General features: G+C 43.2%; 1 protein-coding gene across 11 annotated transcripts in view; it reads left to right on the forward strand.

The window, feature by feature from the left end:
* The first annotated feature begins 837 nt into the window (after positions 1-837).
* Positions 838-22464, forward strand: part of Vsig1 (V-set and immunoglobulin domain containing 1) — a 165054-nt gene continuing 143427 nt past the window's right edge. For 10 of the 11 annotated variants that reach the window (XM_050124027.1, XM_050124026.1, XM_050124031.1 and 7 more), the window contains exon 1: positions 14618-14688. The gene's annotated coding sequence lies outside the window, so the exon portion shown is untranslated. Of the gene's footprint in view, positions 1004-2999; positions 3067-14617; positions 14689-22464 lie in introns of those variants that run through there. The other variant, XM_050124025.1, reaches the window with a different exon arrangement.

Raw genomic sequence — 22464 nt, forward strand, 5'->3', positions numbered from 1 at the left:
CCTGGAACTAGCTCTGTAGACCAGGCTGGTCTCGAACTCACAGAGATCCGCCTGCCTCTGCCTCCCGAGTGCTGGGATTAAAGGCATGTACCATCACCACCCAGCGAACTTTGACATTTCTTATGTGGCGGAGGTGAGAATCTTGGCCTAGCCACTAGTTTAAGTTATTGTTCACATCATTCATTCATTCATCTATTCAACAAGTCATGTATTGGTAGTTTCTATGTGTCAGGCGCTGGAGCTCAGCAAGAATATAAGAAACACAGCCCCAGCCCTCATGAAACTCATAATCTAGACAGCACTTTGCTAATCACAAGACCTCTCGCTGATGGTTTTCTCAGAATGTGCCTGACCCATGCTAAGCACTTTGAGATGTGGTGGCTCATTTAATCCATGCAGTCAGTAATAGTGTGCCATGAAGATCATCACGGCCTCTAGAACAGGAAGGTCCTGTGCCCAGATCAGCAGATTCCCTCCTTGCCAACTGCTTACAAGGGTCTTAGCCGTAGCTACCTGTAATATGGGGTAATCAAGTCTAAGGCCCAACACTGAGTTTTTTTTTTTTTCGAGACAGGGTTTCTCTGTGGCTTTGGAGCCTGTCCTGGAACTAGCTCTGTAGACCAGGCTGGTCTCGAACCGCCTCTGCCTCTGCCTTCCGAGTGCTGGGATTAAAGGCGTGCGCCACCACCGCCCGGCTCTCTCTCTCTCTCACCTCTCTCTCTCTCTCTCTCTTTTTTTTTTTTTTTGTATCAAAATTTCCCCCGGCGCAGCTGGGTCTTCTCAACTTTCTATCCAGGCACCTCCTTCTGGACCGCCTCCTCTCCGAGACCTTTCCCCCTGTCCCCGCCCCTGAGCCCGTGACTCCCTTGCTGAATCCCTTTGCTGCCGGCAGGAAGAGTAGGAGGAGCTGACCGGCTTTTGCAAACCCCGTGAGAGCTCTCTCCCAAGAGGTTGAAAAAACGCCGCGTCTGGTTTTCCTGGATTCAGAGGAGCAGAAGATAGAGTAAGTTCCCTTAAGACCTAAGGGCTAGCCACCCCAAGTCCCGAGGGTGGCTGCACGGGGGAGGTGCCACCTCACTAACCCTGGAACTCAGCAGCTATCCTGGCAGAAGTCCCGTGGGGGGCCCGTTCCGTGCGCTTGGCGTGCACGGGCCTCACTGACCCTGGAGCAGGAGGGCTAGTCGGTCCGGTCAGCCTCAAAAGTTTGCTGTTGGTAGGGAGGAAAAAAAGGTTCTCCATAGGCATGGGGGATATAAGCGTGTGAGGGGTACAAAAAGCGTGTTTGTGGCGAGGCGCTGTTAAGGGGAGCCCACCACCACTCAGTTGTAAAAAAAATCTTCATTCCAACCAGCTGGGACTAAACCCAGGTATTCCGGATTTAAGTGTAGGTCCCAGCATTCAGAGCAAGAGGCTTTTAAAGGCAAAACGCATATCCTGTTACCAGCTGCAGAGGGAGGCTTGTACAAGTAAGCAGTTTTTAACAAAAGCTAAGAAATGTTAGTTGGAGTCTCTAGGCCTTGGGTCCCAGCATAAAGTTGGCCATTTCCCACGGGATTCTCCATTAAGGAAATCGAAGTCCCATTAAGCCTGAAAAGGCCTTACCAACAGTACAAGATGGAGGGACTCTTTGTTTGCCCTGTCACGGAGCTTGTGCGTGTAAAGTGGTGCCTGGGGGAGAAGCTAAAGTATGTTTTACACAACTGTAGAGTTGGGATTGTGCGCCTGGTTACCTTGGTGCGACTAAACGCAGAAGGCTGTGCAGGGGGTGTGTGATATTATAGTGGAGTTTATGTGGGCGTGTCTTTGAGGGGATTTCCATTTTTTGCACGTGCAGTGTGTTTGCAAGCCAGCGTGCCTGAGTGCCAGCGATCCAGGTGTGCGTGCTGGGGCGAGGGGGAGGAAAACCACCCAGCAGGCCGACCCAAAGCAGCAGGCGTTGGGGCCCCCGCACTACCCAAGTCTGTGTAACTCATCTGTGCGGCTTTTTGCTACCTGCTGGAAGGCATGGTTCTTACCCACATTTTTGTTTGTCTTCCTTTCTTTCCTCAGTTGGGCAGAAGCGTGACGGACCTGTAATAAATCTGGGGGAACTTCCCTATTCCCCTCCAAATGCCTGCAGTTTGCATATAAGCTTAGAGTTCATGCAATGGCTATTCATAGTTCCCTAGCTATACTTTAGAGAGAAGAGCGAGGGACAGAGCCAAATGTGTTACTGTATTTGCTGTTGTAGTCTCTCTTGATTGTGTGAGAGACGAAATGGAAGTGTGGGGCCCACACCTGCTATTCAGTCTTTATTTGGGACTGTCTTTTCACTGGATAAGGCTTTGAGGGCAGGTATGCTGTGAGGACAGGATGCTCTCCAAATGAGAAGACCAAAAAGGGATGAGGCCCCCCAACCCCAGAGTGATCTCACCGGAGGAAGCCTCTGTTAGTATTCAGGCACTTGTACTGGCCTGCCCTAGGGGTTCTGAAAGGCTGTGTTCTCAGCTGCAGCTCCTAAGAGCACCTCTTGTGCACGTTCACTACATTACCTTTAAAAGGGCCCTGCCCACCTCCCATCCCCCCTCTTTCTCTCTGCACCTGTCCCCAGAGGCTGGTCTTCCCCCCCTTCCCTTCCCCCTTTTTATGTTCCCTTTCCCTTAATTAAGAAAACCCCGCCTCCTGAGTTATGTCACATGGCATTTTTTCTCTCACGCACCGCTGTTTAAAATTACAGCCACCCCTGGACTTCACTGTACACCATCTCAACAGATACCGTCCTTCCCCTAATTTGTCAGATGCTTGCCGAGTAAGGTGAAGTAGTGTGTAGGTCGTGTGGGGAGTGTGAAGCCAACGCTGAAACTTTATTGGATAAGTGGTTAGGAGACCCACGAACTGAGTGTGAACATATACCTATGTGTATGTATGTATAATATACAGAAATATAAAATGTATACTTATGTGTATCCAAGGGTATTAAACATGATAGAGTAAGCTGATTTCTTTTTGGTTTCTTTTAGGCATATCATATCGTGCTGCCCTCATCCAACGCCCACTGACTCAATCATGTGAAGTCATACGCTGGAAGTAAGTGGGACTTCATTTTGATCTACAGTGTTCAGGTCCACCATCAACTCATCTGGCTTGCTCCATTGGCTTCCAAGGCTTTGCATTTGCAGTTGTCTTCTTTCCTTTCCTTCCTTCCCTCCCTCATCACACCCTGTTCCCCACTCTCTCCCTGGTGGGGCTCTGTACTTCAGTTACTTCACAATCCTTTCCCTTGCCAGTACTCCTAACACTAAGGAGGCTGAGGCAGGAGGGTCATGACTATACAGTGAAATCTCTCAATCCCATTCCTTATTTGATAAAGGGGGCAAGGGTGCTATGCATTGCATATGGGTTTTGTGAGGGGAGCAGAGATACATATAGGTCGAGTCCCCCAGAGTAATTAGACCATAAGTGGTAGTCTGAAAAGGATAAATAGAAGGCCAGGTGCGGTGGAGCACACCTTTAATCCCAGGATTTAGGAGGCAGAGGCAGGAGGATCTCTAAGTTCCAGGTCAGTCTGTTCTGTTCTACATTGAAAGTCCCAGGACAGCTGGAGCTTCATAAAAGAGAAAAGCAGAAAGCAGTGGTGGATGTGCCTGAGGATGTGGCTCAGTGATAGAGCCCATGTTTAGCATTTGTGGTGCTCTAGGTTCAGCCTCAGCACTGAACATTCACAGAAAAGGAGAAAAAAAAAACAATTCTCTGACATGCGCCTATAATCCCGGTGCTCAGGAGACTGAGGCAGGAGAGTGAGTTCTTGACCAGCCAAGGCTTGCCTCGAGAAAACCCAAACCAACCCCTCCCCCTTCTTAAAGGTGGTTAGGACAGTGTGCTTATTAGTCAGGGTTTTTTTTTAGAGGAACAGAACCAATGGGATGAATATGAATATATACATATATGAATTTCTTAAGTCAGTTTATGTTAAAATAGCAACAACGGCTGCATCACTCAAGAGGCTGAGAACCTGGTAGTTGCTCTGACCTTGAGGCTGTGTGTCTGAGAAGTTGGAGTGGTCCTGCGGTAGCTTTCTCTCATTGAGGGTATTGACAACCTGGTAGTCCTCAGCCCACCAGGCACACACAAAAAAGCCTAGAAGGTTCCTAGTGATCCACTGGTCCTTCGTCTAGGACAGAAGCATGGAGTCGCTGTGATAGAATACCACGACCAAAAGCAACATGGTAGGAAAGGGTTTATTTTGCTTAAACTTCCATATCAGAGTTTACCACTGAAGGAAGTCAGGGCAAGGGCTCAAACAAAGCAGGATCCCTGAGACAGGAGCTGATGCCAAGGTCATTGAGGAGTACTGCTTACTAGCTTGCTTTCCCATAGTAACCAGGGCCATGAGCTGAGCCCTCCCACATCAACCATTGATCAGAAAAAAATTTCCCACAAACCTGCCTACAGCCTGATCTCATGGAGGCATTTTTTTCAGTTAAGCTTCCTTTTTATCAGGTGACTCTAGCTTCTGTCAAGTTGATATAAAACTAATTGGCAGACCTGGAAATTCGGAATCTCTTATCGGGGAAGGAATCAGCAGCAATAGTGTAAATTAACTTGGCTAGAGAGGGGAAGACAGGTCATCTTCTGCCTGCCATACCCTTTTTATCTAGGCTGCTACCAGGAATTGCCTCCCACAGTCAGTATGGGTCTTCCCACGTCAATTAAGGCCATCAGGACACTTCTTCAGGTGACACTTCGTGCGGAGGTGATTCTAATTTGTGACAAGTTGACATTGAAACCAACCCCAATACCTAGTTGCTGCCAAGGCAAACCTCAAGGATTGACAGGTGAAGTGGCCTGTGGTTAGAGATGGTTGAAGTTAGGGTAGTAAGGTTAGCACCTTAGATCAGTTGTCCACAGACAGTGATGGCGGTTAGAATGGCAGGAAAAATGGAGTCAGTGTCAAAGGCTAATGAAGGAGGAGGAGTTTTTTTTTTAATTCCAGCAAATGTATATTTCTTTTGTACGTGAATTTAAAAGAAATGCGTGTGTGCTGTGCACACTACAGTTTGCCTGCAGAGGTCAGAGGACAACTCTTTAAGTGTCAGTCATCTCCTTCTACCCTGGTTACTGAGGATTAAACACAAGTCATCAGGCTTGCACAGCAATTATTCATTATACAGATGGAGTAGGTTATATTTAGGGATGTCTGTCCATCCACATGCGTGTGTGTACTTGCACACACATAATAGTTAATGTAAAAAGAGGCCATGAATTTAAAGGAGAGCAAGGGCAAGTACATGCGAGGGCTTGAAGGGAGGAGAGGGGAAAATGCGACAGAAAACATGCAGCCATCTCAATGGCCCTGTGTTTTTGAGACATGGTCTTGTTACCCCAGGCTAGTCTTGATTTCTTGATCCTTTTATCTCTGCCTCCCAAGTACTGGGATTGTGGGCATATTTCACCAGCCGTTGCTTTGTCTCTCTCTTTCTTTCTTTCTTTCTTTCTTTCTTTCTTTCTTTCTTTCTTTCTTTCTTTCTTTTTTTTTGTTTTTTCAAGACAGGGTTTCTCTGTAGCTTTGGTGCCCATCCCAGAACTAGTTCTTGTAGACCAGGCTGGCCTCGAACTCCCAGAGATCCGCTTGCCTCTGGCTCTGCCTCCCGAGTGCTGGGATTAAAGGCATGCACCACCACTGCCCGGCCGCTTTGTCTGTTTCTTAAGTGTGTAAAAGTATCTAGTCATAATTACAACCCAGAAATAAATCATGTCCAGTTTGTGCATTAGTGTTCTATTTATGAATATATGTACACACTCAACATGCATATATAAAATAAATGTAAACATATAAGCACAACTAATATATAAAGTGATACCACTTTATAACTAGAAATTGAATAGTCATTGTATTTCCATTTCCATATATAGATGTTATTTTAAATTTTATTTGATGTGCACTGGTATTTTACCTACTGGTATGTGTGAGGGTGTCAGATCTTGACGTTACAGACAGTTGTGAGCTGCCATGTAGGTGCTGGGAATTGAACCCAGGTATAGGCACTATGGGACGGTTCATGAGCTAGGAAACGGGCTGAAGATTTAAACACTTACACACAGAGGGAAACGGGTCATCCTTGAAACAAGAATGCCAACTTTATTGTGCTTCAGGGAAGCTTATATAGGGATCCTTAATGGATAGCCACAGCCCTGCTCTTGGGATTTTCAGTTATAAAACCCTCCAGAAGCCTACTCCCCTGCCATCAGGAACTCATGAGGGTCTGGTGCTTCGAGCAGCTGCAGGCACAGGAAAACAAGTTGTTTACTCCATTCAACAAGGGGCCAGGGGTCTGCAGCCCCCAACACCTAGGTTCTCTGGAAGAACATTCAGTGCTCTCCAGTCTGAGATCATGTTATTTTTCAAAATACCTTTTTATTTATTAGTTCTTTGAGAATTTCATATAATGTAGAGATCATGTCTTTTTTTTTTTTTTTTTTTTTGAGACAGGGTCTTTCTATGTAGCCCTGGTTGGCTGGAACCCACCACCTAGAGCAGGTTAGCTTTGAATTAAAGGCATGCACCACTACAACTTGATGTGGAAAGTTCCTGTATATGTGTTGCTTTTATTGGTTAATGAATAAAGAAATTGCTTTGGGCCTATATCTGGGCAGAACAGAGCTAGGCAGGGGAAAACTAAACTGAATGGGGGGTAGGGGAAGGGTGGAGTCAGAGAAGCCAAGTTGCTGCACCAGAGAGAGACTCTGACAGAACCTTGCTGGTAAGCCACAGCCACGTGGCTATACACAGATTACTAGAAATGGGTTAAATTGAGATGTAAGAGCTAGCCAATAAGAAGCTAGAGCTAATAGGCCAAATAGTGATTTAATTAATACGGTTTCTGTGTGGTTATTTCGGGTCTGTGCAGGCTGGAGTGAATAAGCAACTCCTTACAACAACTGACTGATCACTTGTTAAAGGTTGTATAGTATTTCATCACCCTCTTTTAAAAAATACTTTTCTTAATGCATTCAACAGGATATCCATTGCAAGATCATAATCCTTATTTACTTCCTTAACTGAGAATGCTTCTAACACTTCATCATGAAGTATTGTGTTTGATATGGTTTCTGCGAGTTACCCTTTATCAAGTAAAGACTTTAATTTTTACTTCTTTGGGGGCTTTTGAAAAACAATAGTTAATGTGGACTTTTATTCAACTGCCTTTTCACTTTTCCACTTTTATTACACTAGTACTCAGTCAATACTGTTACATTTTTTTGTATGTAGTGTATGTATGTGTTCCTATGTGTCCATGCAGAGATGGGGTTTCTACCTGTTGTTTTTGAGACAGTCTCCCTGAACCTAGATCATTCTGTTTCTTCTAGACTAGCTGGCTAGTGAAGCCCAAGCATCTGCTCATCTACTCCCCCACTGCTGGGGTTACAGATAAATGCCACAGTGCCTGCCTTTTATGCAAATGATGGATCTAGATTCAAGTCCTGGTGTTTTGTGAGGCAAGTATGTTTCTCACTGAGCCATTTCCACAGCTTCTAAACATGCCTTTACTTTTGTGGTTGATTGGAATCAGGATCCAGCCAAGGTCAGTTTTTCATATTAGGTTATATCTTTTCTATTTTATTTTTTTTAATTTATTTTTTTAATTTATTAAAGATTTCTGTCTCTTCCCCACCTCCGCCTCCCCTTTCCCTCCCCCTCCCCCAATCAAGTCCACCCCCCCTCGTCAGCCCAAAGAGCAATCAGGGTTCTCTGCCCTGTGGGAAGTCCAAGGACCACCCTCCTCCATCCAGGTCTCGTAAGGTGAGCATCCAGACTGCCTAGGCTCCCACAAAGCCAATACGTGCAGTAGGCTCAAAAACCCATTGCCCATGTTCTTGAGGTCTCAGTAGTCCTCATTGTCCACTATGTTCAGTGAGACCTGTTTTAACCCAGGCTTTTTCAGACCCAGGCCAGCTGGCCTTGGTGAGTTCCCGACAGAACATCCCCATTGTCTCAGTGTGTGGGTGCACCCCTCGCAGTCCTGAGTTCCTTGCTTGTGCTCTCTCTCCTTCTGCTCCTGATTTGGACCTTGAGATTTCAGTCCGGTGCTCCAATGTGGGTCTCTGTCTCTGTCTCCTTTCATCGCCTGATGAAGGTTAATATTTAGGCGGATGTCTATATGTTTTTCTTTGGGTTCTCCTTCTTATTTAGCTTCTCTAAGAACCTGAATTATAGGCTCAATGTCCTTTATTTATGGCTAGAAACCAAATATGAGTGAGTACATCCCATGTTCCTCTTTTTGGGTCTGGCTTACCTCACTCAGGATAGTGTTTTCTATTTCCATCCATTTGCATGAAAATTCGAGAAGTCATTGTTTTTTACCACAGCATAGTACTCTAATGTGTATATATTCCACCCTTTCTTCAACCATTCTTCCATTGAAGGGCATCTAGGTTGTTTCCAGGTTCTGGCTATTACAAATAATACTGCTATGAACATAGATGAACAAATGCTTTTGTCATATGATAGGGCATCTCTTGGGTATATTCCCAAGAGTGGAATTGCTGGGTCCAGGGGTAGTCTATTTTATTTTTAATAGAAAATACTAACATTGTATTTTAGACATTTCTAAATATATACACCAAGGCAGAATAATATACCCTGTGTATTCCTGTCTGCTATAGGAATTTATGATGGGCATTTAATCATTTAATGTGGTGTTAGTGATTATGGACAATTACTTTGACTTGTTTTGTTTTCACTTTTTAATTCTCATATAAAACTTCAGGTTTCCATCTAGCATTTTCATACATACACAAATTTTAATTGACATCCCTGCCTCTATTTTTCTTTCCCATCTTACTCATTTTAAATCTTTTTTAAATTATATTTTTTTAAATTTTATTTATGAATGTTTTACCTGCATGTACCATGTGCCTGTTGGAGCAGCATAGAGAGAGTCTCACATCCCCTGGAACTGGAGTTATGGGTGGTTGGTGAGCCACCATGTGTGTGCTGATAATCAAACTTGGTCCTCTGCAAGGTGTTCTTTAACCACTGAGCCGTTTGTCCACCTTCCTTGTTTTAAATCTTTTAAAAGCTAATAGCAAAAGTGCCTTATCCCTTTTAATATCTTGCTGTTGGCTTGTTGAAGAAGTCTGGAATTCGTACCATAGACACTTTCCAATGTTCTTGATTTGGCTAATGGCTTCCCCGTCAGTCATGTTTTACTTGAATTTCACATATACTGGGAATAGCCTTTATATTCAGGTTCTATATTATTATTTTAAAAAGAATAGTTGAGACAAAGACCTTTCATTTATATAATGTCTAGTTGTTTGACTTTTAGTACAATGACGAGTGGATTGAGGTGCTGGGGTGTGAGCACTTCCTCGCGTTTTCCATTATCATTTTGCCTAATGGCTTTACTACTCATCTAATAACTGTTCTCTAATTCAGTCCTTTTATGAAGGGTTTCCAAGTAATAATTTTCCAATTCTATAATTCTCTCAGCATTTGTAGGTTAGAATTGCTTGTAAAAGTATCTGTCCCCAATTTGATCAGCCTAATACACTTCCTGTAGGAAAAAGGATTGTGTTGAACTCTGTTTGGTTGACAGTTTTCCAGATAAGGAGTTAGTGTCCTATTGTAGGTTGACAGATCCTTAAATGTTAAGCCTCCCTTGAGTTTCTTGGATTAACTGTTTCCGTACAGGATGCGTTCTTTTTATTTTACATCCCAGCTGCAGTTTACCTTCCTTCCTCTCCTCCCAGTCCCTTCCCCCCAGAAATCCTGCCCCCCAACTACTCCTCCATTTCTATTGGGGTCTCTCGTGGATATCAACAAAACATGGCATATCAAGTTGTAGTAAGACAAAGCTCCTCCCCTTGTCTTAAGGATGAGCAAGGACTAGGTTCCCAAAAGCCAGTAAAAGTAGGAGACAGCCCCTGTTCCCACTGTTAGGAGTCCCACAAGATCAAGCTACACAGTGGTAACATATGTGCAGATGGCTTAGGTCAGTCCCATGCAGGCTCCCTGGTTGTTGGTTCAGTCTCTGTGAGCCCAGATTAGTTGATCCTGTGGATTTTCTTGTGGAGTCCTTGACCCCATTGGCTCCTACCATCTTTTTTCCCCTCTTCTGCAGAATTCCCTGAGCTCTGCCTCATGTTTGGCTGAGTCTGCATCTGTTTCCATCAGCTGTTGGATGAAGCCTCTCTGATGACAATTCGCCAAGTCTATGAATATGGCAGAATATTGTTAGGCTTCATTACATTGACATTTTCCCTCTCTAGTTGTGTTAGAGATTGAAGGAGCATCCAGTCTATGACTGGTCAAGCCTAAAACCCATACCAGGAGAGTCAGCCCACCCCTGACACTGCCTGAAGCACCAGAACACATAGGCTGGATGGCCCAGAGACCTAGGATGCATTCTTATAAAAGTACTGCACTATTTGAGTGACTACTGTTTTATTTAGCATATTCTGTTTCCGTGTTTGTATATGTGATGGCCTATAACTTTGATTCTTAACCCAAAGAAAAACTACTTGTAGACCAGGCTGGCCTGGCACTCACAGAGATCCCCCTGCCTCTGCTTCCCGAGTGCTGGGATTAAAGGTGTGTGCCATCAACACCTGATAAACTACTTCTCTAGAAGGCATTTGGAAATGTCTGGAGGTGCTTTTGATTTTCATAGTTAATTATATGTGTATATCTGTATGAACCATCTTAGCAGAAAGGCTTATTAAAATTGCCAGATGTTGGCAGATGTGGTGGCACATGCTTTTAATCCTAACATTCAGGACACATGAGGCAGGTGGATTTCTGTGAGTTGGAGGCCAGCTTTATCTATATGGTGAGTTACAGGCTATCCAGGGCTACATAGTAAGACCTTGTCTAAAATACACACACACGCACACACACCCCAAATAAAAAACATCAAAAACCATATTGCCAGCTGTTAAAATATTTTCTTGTATTTTTCTTGTGATTATTGAATTTTCACATCAGTATTGTATACTTTAGTATATCTAGGTTCATAACAGAGGTAGGCCTGTCATTTTATATTTGTCAGTTTGGGTGTGGAGACGATACTAGTTCTACTCTGTGTGCTCCAGCTGTCCTCATATCTTGTTCCTGTGGAAATTTGTATATGACATTTTACCATTTTATAATTTAACTGTTCAGAAGAGGCAGTATAGTGTAATAACTTTTATTCTTGGACCTTTTAATATTTTTCACAAAGATTTAATATACTTTACTTGAGATCTGATGAAATACATATTTCCTATCCTAGAATTTTGATCATTCCACACCCTTTATTCTGGTGTAATTAGTAACTAGCTATAGCTATAAATGCTTCCTACATAATTCCCAGATGTCTCTTGACTTTAATTCAATCTGTGGTATACATTTTGCATTAGAATTATTCATTGTAAGTCACAGAAATTGATTTTGATAATGCAAGCAAAAGTAAGAATGTGTGGAAGGATAGTAGAGTTGTTCAAATTCAAATTGATAATGCTTGAAAAACAAGGCCTTCAGAAACCAGGGACCCACTCAGGAGGCAGAAGTAGGCAGATCTCTGAGCTAGCCTGGTCTACAGGGTGAGTTCCAGCACAGCCAGGGCTACACAGAGAAACCCTGTCTCAGGGTGGGGGTATTGGCGGGAGTCAGGAGCTGGTGAGCTTCAGGCATTTGGGGAGCAGAACCTCTGTCTCTAGTATTTTCAGTTAAGACTCAAAGTTTAAGGATGGAACTGGGCGATAGTGAAACATGCCTTTAATCTCAGCACTCGGCAGAAAGAGGCAGACAGATCTCTGAGTTCCAGGCTAGCCAAAGCTACACAGAAAAACCTTGTCTTGAAACGCCCCCCCAAAAAAAACCGGGTGATATGCTGAAGAGTAGCCAAGAAGCAGCTAAGGGAACTGACAGCTCCCTGGGTTTATTTCCCAGTCCCTCCAGGGCAACTTACAGCTGTCTGAATCCAGTTCCAGGATATCTGATGTCCTGTTCTGAACCCCCACAGGCACCAGGCATGCATACACAGCCATTACATGCATGTAAAACACTTACACACAATAAAATATTTTTTTAAAAAAATTTAAGAATGGAGTACTCATTCCAAGGACTGTTTGGGATTTCTTGTTATTATAAAAAGATCACTGAAAAAATGCTAAGAAAGAAATGAATTAACAACTGAAGGAGATGTTGAGTAATCTCAACATACAAATTTCAATTTGTATGCCAGGATCTCAGAAAGAGGTAAAGAATTAAGAGCCATAGGATAACTGAAATAAGGGACATAATTTAGGTTTCTTTGAAAGAGAGGGATGATGTATCTCTCCACTGGGCATGTACTGTTTTTGCAGTAATTTGAGGATTGGTCCTGTCTCAAGGAGAAATTAATTAGACCTGGAGGCTGGAAAAAGGACTTGAAGATGTATAACAAAAACATTGTGCTGGAAGCATCCCATTCCTAAGAATGAAACTGTTACGTGGAAATTTGAATGGAATGCAGTCTCTCTTTGTCAAAGTTATAATAAACGCTATGCCCTTTTCTCTAAAGTTTATCATTTATTTATGTGACACCTGTCCACATGCTATATGTTTTATGAGTGCTGTTTTGTTTTCATAACTAATTATGCAGATATTATTTCTTTTAGAGACAAGATTTATCTGTGTAGCCCTGGCTGTCCTGGCACTCACTCTGTAGTCCAGGCTGGCCTTTAACTCACAGAGATCTGCCTGCCCACACCTTTCAAGTCCTGGGATTAAAGACATGTGCCACTTTGCCTGGCTATTATTTTATGCAGGTATTCCTGGAGTCTTAAGAGTGTTTAATTTACTCAAGGTGTTATTACTTGAAAGAATTCAAAGACACCTTTTTTTTTTTTTTTCGAGACAGGGTTTCTCTGTGGCTTTGGAGCCTGTCCTGGAACTGATTCTGTAGACCAGGCTGGTCTCGAACTCATGGAGATCCGCCTGCCTCTGCCTCCCGAATGCTGGGATTAAAGGCATGCACCACCATCGCCCGGTGCAAAGACACCTTTCATGTAAGTGCAATGCACTCCAAACAATAAGCTATAGGTTAAGATTGTTGAACCTTTCCTGTGTACCACATACCATGCTTAACCCCATTATCCATTATCTCGTTTAGTCTTTGTAATAACCATATTAGCAAAGTACTGCTATCTGTACTTAAATGACGAATTTGAGGCCTAGATATACTAATTCATAACATGGTTGTCACATATGCATTTTAGTAAATGGAACAGTTGGACTTGAATATATCTGCTGGATTCTAAAACCTATATACTTTATTGATACACTTTCCCATCGCAAACCCCACAAAATCCAGACTAGCAGTTCTCTCCCTTGACAGTGTATAAAACTCACCTGGGGAGCTTTAAACAAAATAATGGTGAACCTCATCAAAGATTTTAATTTGGTTTAGAAGTGTGACCCAGTTACTTTTGTAAAGAATAGCTTTTGTAAAGCTAGTCATTGAGTTTAATCAATATTAAATGAGTGTCTGCTGTTCTAAATGGTCTCTAGGCATTTATATTCAAGCAGGACTATCAGCTAGCTCTCGCCATGGTGCCGCCTAACAAAGCCTACAGCACTTCTGAATGCATAGTGAGCGCTTGTTCTCACAGATTTGGAGACCAGCTGAGACACAGCTGGTTAGGAGCATTTTGTTGGACAACTCTGATTCAGACTGAGGTGGTTCTGCCTTTTTTTTTTGTGTGGCAGTACCATGATCAAGCTACAGTGGCTATGTGTCACATATTACTAGTCACATATTTGGACCAGTGGACTAGCTGGCCTTGCTTCGAAAAAAGACACCACCTTTTGGTGTGTAGAACTGGAAGGCTTATGACAGGAGCTGAAAGTTGGACCCAAAAGTTCAGTTTAGCTGGGAAAGATGATAGAATACAATAAGTACATTACCAAGCATAGTAGAAGGTACCAAGTTGTATTGCAAAGAAAATTGAGTTTTAGAAGCTACTATGAAAGCATTGTGTAGCTAGGACTGTGTGACGGCTTACTTTGCTTGTCAACTAGACTACATTTGGAATCAACTAAAAACCAAGGAGCTGGACACACCTGTGAAGGATTTTTCTGATTGGGTCACTTGGAGAGAAGACCCACTCTAAATCTGGGCCTTGTCTTCTAGTGGCATATCAGTTCTGTTTCTTTAGAGAACCCCGACTAAACAAACTATGCCATTGTTCTTAAAATGGTAAGAATGAAACTTGGTCTGACATTGCCTCAGCCATTAGGAAAATAAGAATATAATTCTAAAAGGTAAAGAATCTTACCTCTAGCTAGAAACGAAACTGAGACCTATGCCCTCCCTTCTCCTCCCTATCTCCCCCTCTCCTTCTCTCCCTCCTTCCTTTCTTGGGATAGGGTCTCACATATCTGTGTATTTGATGTCAGGCTGACATCAAATACACAGATATCTGCCTGCCTCTGGGCACAGGGATTAAAGGCATATACTACCATGCCTGACTTTGCATCTTGGTTTCTAAACTCAGATTATAGTGTTTGAATCTATAGTCTTAGAATTTTCCTTTTACCAGAGACACCAAAAATGAGCTGTACAGAATCAGTATGTCATCATCTCTGTTTCGGATTACAATGGTAGTCTTGATTTTTCAGAATGAATACTCTGAAGAAAGAATATGGGATCTGCTGGTACCTCGAGCTTATTGTCCAAAGAGAAGGTGAGTAATTGAAGTGGAGAGAATAGTATAAAGGGAAGTCTTCGTATTTTGTTATGGCTGCTTTCTATGGGGAGCAGAAGCCAGTTGTCCGCAAAAGACTACATATTTGCCTGTGACGTTCTGACGTCTACCTTTCCAAACCCTGCTTTCTTCTCTCCACCTTTAGCCTCATTTTGTCCTGTCTTCTTAATGACTGTGTGTGCCATGTTTTCAAAGGTGTGCAATAGTTAAAAAAGAAAAAAAATTAAGGATGTGAATCTGTGTTCTTTTTTTTTTGTAGGCATTTTGTATCTTATTTATTTATTTATTTATTAAAGATTTCTGTCTCTTCCCCACCGCTGCCTCCCCTTTCCCTCCCCCAATCAAATCCCCCTCCCTCTTCAGCCCAAAGAGCAATCAGGGTTCTCTGCCCTGTGGGAAGTCCAAGGACCACCCACCTCCATCCAGGTCTAGTAAGGTGAGCATCCACGAAACTGCCTAGGCTCCCACGAAACCAATAGGTACAGTAGGATCAAAAACCCATTGCCATTGTTCTTGAGGTCTCAGTAGTCCTCATTGTCCACTATGTTCAGCGAGACCGGTTTTAACCCGGGCTTTTTCAGACCCAGGCCAGCTGGCCTTGGTGAGTTCCCGATAGAACATCCCCCTTGTCTCAGTGTATGGGTGCACCCCTCGCGGTCCTGAGTTCCTTGCTTGTGCTCTCTCTCCTTCTGCTTCTGATTTGGACCTTGAGATTCCAGTCCGGTGCTCCATTGTGGGTCTCTGTCTCTGTCTCCTTTCATCGCCTGATGAAGGTTATTTACCTCTGTGTGCAAATATTTGGACTGAGTATTTATTTGGATTGAGTGTTTGTGTATTTGAATGTAGGCTACAGTGTGAACTTGTTGAAATAACGTTCAGTAATGCCTTATTCTTCACAATTACCAAGCTAGGCTCTGTTGCAGTGTGAATGTGATATGTCCTCTATGGGCTTTTACATTCAAACACTTGGCCTCTAGCTGGTGGCAGTGGTTTGTGTAGACAGAGTTTCTTCGTGTCCCGGCAGTCGCTCCCTAATAACCACACAGAGACTTATTATTAATTATAAATGCTTGGCCTATAGCTTAGGCTTGTCTCCAGCCAGCTCTTACAACTTCAATTAGCCCATTTATATTCATGTATGTGCTGCCCCAAGGCTCATTTACCTCATTTATGAACTTGCCATGTTGCTGCTTAGGCATCTGGCAGTTTTAACCTTTTTCATTTCCCTTTGCCTCCCCCTTCCACCATAGACATGGGTAAAAGCATTCAGCAGTAAGTATTGGGATAATGCTCTTGTACACTGTAAAGATTTGTCACTCATATTAGTTTAATAAAACGCTGATTGACCAGTAACCAGGCAGGAAGTATAGGCGGGGCGACCAGACTAGGAGAATTCTGGGAAGAGGAAAGGCAGAGAGTCAGTTGCCACCCAGATGCAGAGAGAAGCAAGATGAAAATGCCTTACTGAGAAAAGGTACCAAGTCATGTGGCTAAACATAGATGAGAATTATGGGTTAATTTAAGTTGTAAGAGCTAGTTTATAATAAGCCTGAACTAATAAGCCAGACAGTTTATAATTAATATAAGCGTCTGTGTTTCTTTGGGACTGAATGGCTTGGACCTGGGTGGGATAGAAACTTCTGTTTACATTTTGCTCTTTTTTCTATTATGTGATTAGTAACTCCTGTGAGCCCCCTACCACCTCATCCCCACCCTTCTCCCATTTTGTTTCATATTCACTTGGGTAGTAATTGTTGATTAGTGGTACTATATATGGAGCTCAAAATTTTAACAAATATGGCTTCTATATTATACATGTTCAACTAGATACTCAAATGTTGGAAGGATCACTGGTGCTAGAGCCACAAGTAGAGATTTTCTTTTTCCTTTTTGGTTTTTCAACAGGGTTTCTCTGTAGTTTTGGCTGCTGTTCTGTAACTTGCTCTGTAGATCAGGCTGGCCTCGAACTCACAGAGATCTGCTTGCCTCTGCCTCCGTGAGTACCAGGATTAAAGGTGTGTGCCACTACTGCCACTACTGCTCGAGATTTTTTTATGCCTATAAAAATCAGTTCTCTCTATCTAAAGTCATTGACTTTTTATAGCCAGTGAACCAAACAAGTCCAGCTAGTTGCCTAGTTTTATAAATAAAATGTTATTGGAAAACAACTATTCAATTACATAGCTGCTTTTATGGCAAAGTTGACTGATTGTAAAATATTGGAAACCCCAAAATATTTATGAAGCCTTTTGCAAGTGGAATTATATGGATTACTTGTTTCCCAGTAGTTGACCAGCTTTACTGTGAGGAAAGTTCTACAATCATTTAAGAGCAGAAAGTGTCGTGTCAGGATCCCAAAGATGGACTAGGGACAGAGGGTCGCTCTACCTCTTTGTTCTTCTTCCCAATGTAACCATACTGATCAAATCTCTTTTTCTGCTTTCTACTGTGAATGTCTATTTAATTGGTCTATTGAGTTGAGTGCCCAATGCTGGTCTATGAGGGACTATGACCCTGTTGTAGAATATTATTTTAAGGTGTGTTACTTTTGTTTATGCTCTGGACCATTTGTTTAATAGTGCAAAGATGTGTTTGATTAAATAAAATTCACCTGCGGCCAGAAGGCTGCGACTGCTGCTGACAGGAAGTTGTAGGGAGGAGCCCTGGTGGAGACGGGGTTTTTAAGGAGGGGGCGAGGAGTGGGTAGCACAAGAACTTCTTGGGAGACTGAGGAGCTGAACTAGGTGAGCTGCTTGTTATTCAGCCTCTCTGGGGAGCCAGATTCTACCTCAGCCTTTGAATCTTGAGGGTTTTTTTTTTTTTAATTTGAGGGACAGAGATTTAGATTTCCCTTTGTAGCTTTGAAAGAATTCCCTCAGGCTGCAGCTCTTGCTGCTGATAGTGGTGGAGTTGCAGTTGCTGACTGGGATAGCCATGGCTTTTATATGGCAGCAATGATTAAAGAGGACAACACTAACAAGTCTGTTGACAACTTGGCAAGTCATGACTAGGAGAAAAGGCTTATTTTTTCAGCACGCTGACCCAGGTGGAGAGGAAAGATTGAGGTGTCCCTTACAGTTGCTGGAGTCACTTTATCCCTAGGACTTTTCCCGTCTTTCCACACTCTGCTTTGTGAAGGAGATGAGAATTTGTATTATGTTCCAGACTCTTGAGGAAACCCGACTCTTGGTAAGCTTTCCCCAGTCAGCTCACCTCCATGTTTGCCTTTCCGTTGGTCTGGGGATTCTTCTCACAATTAATTCAGTGCTTTGAGTTTGCTTATCTAAGAGCATGGCTTGTAGGATAGCCTGAATCCAGTAACACTTTGAGCTGCATGTAGTCTTTTTGAGCCATTGTTAGCACTTGCCATTTGGTTCCTAGCTTTGTCTTTCAGAGTCCTGCTCAGCCATTTCTGGTTCTGTTAAGCCATTTGGTCTATTACACCATGCTATGACAGGCCTTGTCCATTTGGAAGGCTCTGCAGGCCTTTGAGCCCTTGGGGTACTTCTGAGCAATGAGGGTGTGGAGGAGGTGCCTGCTGTGATTTATGGCACTGGGAGGAATACTGTTGTGTGCTCTCTTGGTGCCTTTGGTACCCCAGGAAGAAATTCTAGCTGACCAGCCTTTTGTAAACCTAGAATAGTATCTGAAGCAGCACAGGGATAACATCAATCTCTTCCTGGACCTCTTGAGAACCAACCTGTAGCCATCTTAATTTTGCATTTATTTTTTAACATATTGCTCATTAATTTTGACATAACCCCATTAACATGCATGTATGACAAAAAGGAGCAGAAAGTGTTGCTTTAAATGAAGGTAAACAACTTCGTCCATATTGTGAGAGTAAAGAAGCATTTCACATGTTTCCAGGCATTGAGAAACTTCAAGGGATAGAAGGTTTCTACCTGTTTGTTCTCAGTTTATGAGTTAAGATGTACTGTAGCAATTCCCCTTTGTAAAGAGGCTAGGAACCTCGAAAAAGAGGTGAGAAGGTTCTGCGTGGTATGTGTGTCTTAAACTAACCTTGTCTTGTAGTGATAGTTTGTCAGCGGGCAATAGTATGGACTCGGAAATGGAACATGGAGTATACATGAGAAAAATGGGGAAAGTGGGGGGAGGAGGCGGTGGAGTAAGAATTTTGTTTTGAGCCGGGCGGTGGTGGCGCATGCCTTTAATCCCAGCACTCAGGAGGCAGAGGCAGGTGGATCTCTGTGAGTTCGAGGTCAGCCTGGTCTACAAGAGCTAGTTCCAGGACAGGCTCCAAAACCACAGAGAAACCCTGTCTCGAAAAACCAAAAAAAAAAAAAAAAAAAAGAAAAGAAAAAGAATTTGGTTTGGAGCTAGAGGGGAAAGGGTCAGGTGAGCAAGTCAAGGTCACTTTGAATTGCTGCTTTAATTGAATAGCATATTACAAAATCAAACAATGATCTAATACATTCAAGTGGTACAAAACATTGAAGAAAATAAAATGTGTTTCTTACTCATTCAGAGTTTGCAGAAAGCCAGCTTTTAGATGGAGTGCTGTTGTATGACACTATTCCTGGGAAGACGCGAATAAATGTCTGCTCACTGCAGATAGGAAAGCAAAGGCAGACCAAAGTTAAGGATATCTCTGAGCTGCAACTTGGTCTTATTGGGGTTTCATATAGGAATATGGGTTAGGAGTTACTTATAAGACTTATATGACTCAAAGACAGCTGAATCACCAAAGTCCATCCTAGCATGAATGACAGCTTACAAAAGTGGCAAATCTGGACTGCACTGCACAACTTGCTGGCAGCTCCGTGGGTAGGAGCGTGTATTTGGGCTGCTCAGTTGGTCTGAGCCTCTTCAGACAGCTTGGCTGCTCTGAGAATTTTTCTTAGCAGCTCTTACTGTTTATAGACGCACCCAGAAGGAGGGGACGAAGTACATTTAGTCAATTCCAGGGACTTCCTGTAGCTTTTGAGTTGTTTACTTTCTGAATCTTAAATGAGCCTCTCTTTAGAATATCCCAAGTCTTCTGCAGCTTCACTGCAGGATGGAATGTGTTATCTCGGAGGAAATTGCTACTCTACCACCTTCCTCTTAAATTCTTTTTGACCCTCTTCTGCAATTATCTCTGAGCCTTGGTGGGGTGACTTAGAAGTCTGACTAGCCTCCTCTAGTTCTAGTAGGGCATTGCACCCCTGTGTCCTCTTATTTATCCCTCCATTTCCAGAGCTTGACTGGTGGTAGGCTGAGTGGCATTTCATTTTGTTTTCTGCTGCAAAACACTAGTGAGGAAATGTCAGAAGAGGAAAACAGAAAGCAGAAAGCTATCCCAACTAGATACTGACAGCAGTAATAACCAGTGGTTAGAGATGCAAGTGTTGAGAAGCCCCTCAGTCGTTATATCATAATTATTTACGAAAGCAATAGCAATTGTTTCTCCACTGGGGCCTATTACTTCTGGGGCCCCAGGCTTTTGTCTTAAGTTTCCAGTCCCAGATGTGAATTTCCCTTGGTGGAGCATGTGTAAGTCCAACCAGAAAACCAGTGCTAGCTATAACTTTTTGTGCCACTGTTGCACTAGTACCACATCTTGCCTGGCACTTCCATCATGAAGCATGGCTAATCACTGGTAGAACTTTGGGCCTTAATTCTCCCAGGCAGCCTTAGGCACTATAAGAGCTAGCCTGCAGTGAGGAGGACACTTGGAGCCTATTTCTCACTTTATGTCTCCAAGTCCTACAAGCAAACTCTATGCTGTTGGAAGGCTTTTCCGTCCCACCGGCCTGCTCTCAACCACATAGGCTTGTATTTCTTATCTATGCTCTACCACATGGCAGTGCCTTTTTTTCAGCATGGCATTTTTATCTTGTTTCTCTCTGCATCTGACTTGCAATTCTGCTCTTTTCCCCAGAGCTCTCTTTTTGTCTGCAAGTCCTGCCTAACGTTTTCCTGCCTAGATACTGGCCAGTCAACTCTTTATTAACCAATGAGAGTCATGCATATTCACAGTATAGAAAAGGATTATTTCACAGCAATATGCTGTCTTTAGTAATAGAGTCTTACCATCTAGTTCTGGAGTGCAACCAATACTCTTTATTGTTTTAGGGGCCTCAAGGGTCTTCAAGACCAAAAACACCTAGGGGATAACTCTGGGATTCTCAACAATTTTGTGGCTTTTGTGGCACATGTATTTCCACTGTCACAAAATATCCTTGTTTGTAGCAGTTACATCCTAGGCTGTTGCTGATTATTGTCACCTGGTGGTTATCAAATGTGCCTTACACATCCATAAAGCTCCCCAGTGTTTCAAGGCTATGCCTGGCCCTTGTCCCCCACCTCCCTTGTGAACTGAGTATTCTTTCTCTTTTGGGAACATTCTTAGGTGTCTCAAATAGGTGTCCAATTCTGCAAAAATACTGACGAGTTTGTACCATTATGCTGTCTGGATCTAATATATATATTTTTTAGAGGCTGAGCAGGGCAGCAACATAAAGCCCTGAACTAACATGCCACAGTGAACAGTGAGGTTATGAAGATAACCTCCGTGAAGCTCTCGGAAAGCCCATTGTGATCTGTTCTAAGCCAGTGATGGTCAGGTGATTGCAGTTCACAGCTGTCTTAGGGTTACTGTTGCTGTGATGTGATGCTATGACTGAAAGCAGTTTGGGGAGGAAAGGGGCAACTTTGCTAGTATTTCACTGTTCATTGAAGGGAGTCAGGATAGGAACTCAGACAGGGCAGGAAACTAGAGGCAGGAGCTAATGCAGAGGCCATAGAGGGGTGCTGCTTACTGGCCTGCTTCCTCTGGCTTGCTGAGCTGAAACCACATTCTTATAGAACCCAGGACCAGTAGCACAGGGATGGCACCACCCACAATGGGTTGAACTTTTCCCCCATCAGTTACTAATTTCTCGGGGTGGGGGGGGGTTGTCCTCCTCTCAGATGACTTTAGCTTATGTCAAGTTCACATAAAACTTTCCATAATAACAACTGAGAAGACACTATCGTGTGTGTGTGTGTGTGTGTGTGTGTGTGTGTGTGTGTGTGTGTATGAGAGAGGGAAGTCCAATACAAACATGAATTTTATTCATGTCAATTACCTGGCTTCCTCATCATGGGACACTTCTCATAAGACCTCTGCATTTTCCTCAGCTCTGATAAACATGGTAGGACTGGTTTTAGCTTCTCAGTCTGAACTAAGGCCAGTGGGGTAAGAGTTGTCCACCTCCTTGGCCATGTCTACACTTGGTGAACAATTTCTGGGACCAGGAGAGAAATGTACACAATTTACTCAGGAGAGGCAATTTGCCCATCCTTGATCAAGCTTAATTCCTTTACCCACCCCTTTGTTTTGTTTTGTTTTGTTTTGTTTTGTTTTGTTTTTCAAGACAGGGTTTCTCTGTGTAACCACCCTGGCTGTCCTGGAACTTGCTCTGTAGATCAGGCTGGCCTTGAGTTCCTACTGCCTATGTCAAACCTAAATATTTTTAACATCAATAGAAGAACAATAAATTCACAATTCAGCATGGACCCTATGGTAGTTTGAAAGTAATTGGTGCCCATAAGTGCCACAGAGCATGGCACTATTAAAAGGTGTGACTTTTTTTGGAGTAGGTACGACCTTGTTGGAATCAGTGTGTCCCTGTGGAGGTGGGCTTTTGAGGTCTCATATGCTCAAGTCATGCCCAGTGTTTCAGTTCACTTCCTGTTGCCTGAAAGATGTAGGACTCTCAGCTCCTTCTCCAGCACCATGTCTGCCTATATGCCGCCATATCCTGCTAT

The sequence above is a fragment of the Alexandromys fortis genome, unplaced genomic scaffold (genome assembly GCF_014885135.2).
Source record: "Alexandromys fortis isolate MF-2015 unplaced genomic scaffold, M_Fortis_MF-2015_v1.1 scaffold_195, whole genome shotgun sequence".
Lineage (NCBI taxonomy): Eukaryota > Metazoa > Chordata > Mammalia > Rodentia > Cricetidae > Alexandromys > Alexandromys fortis.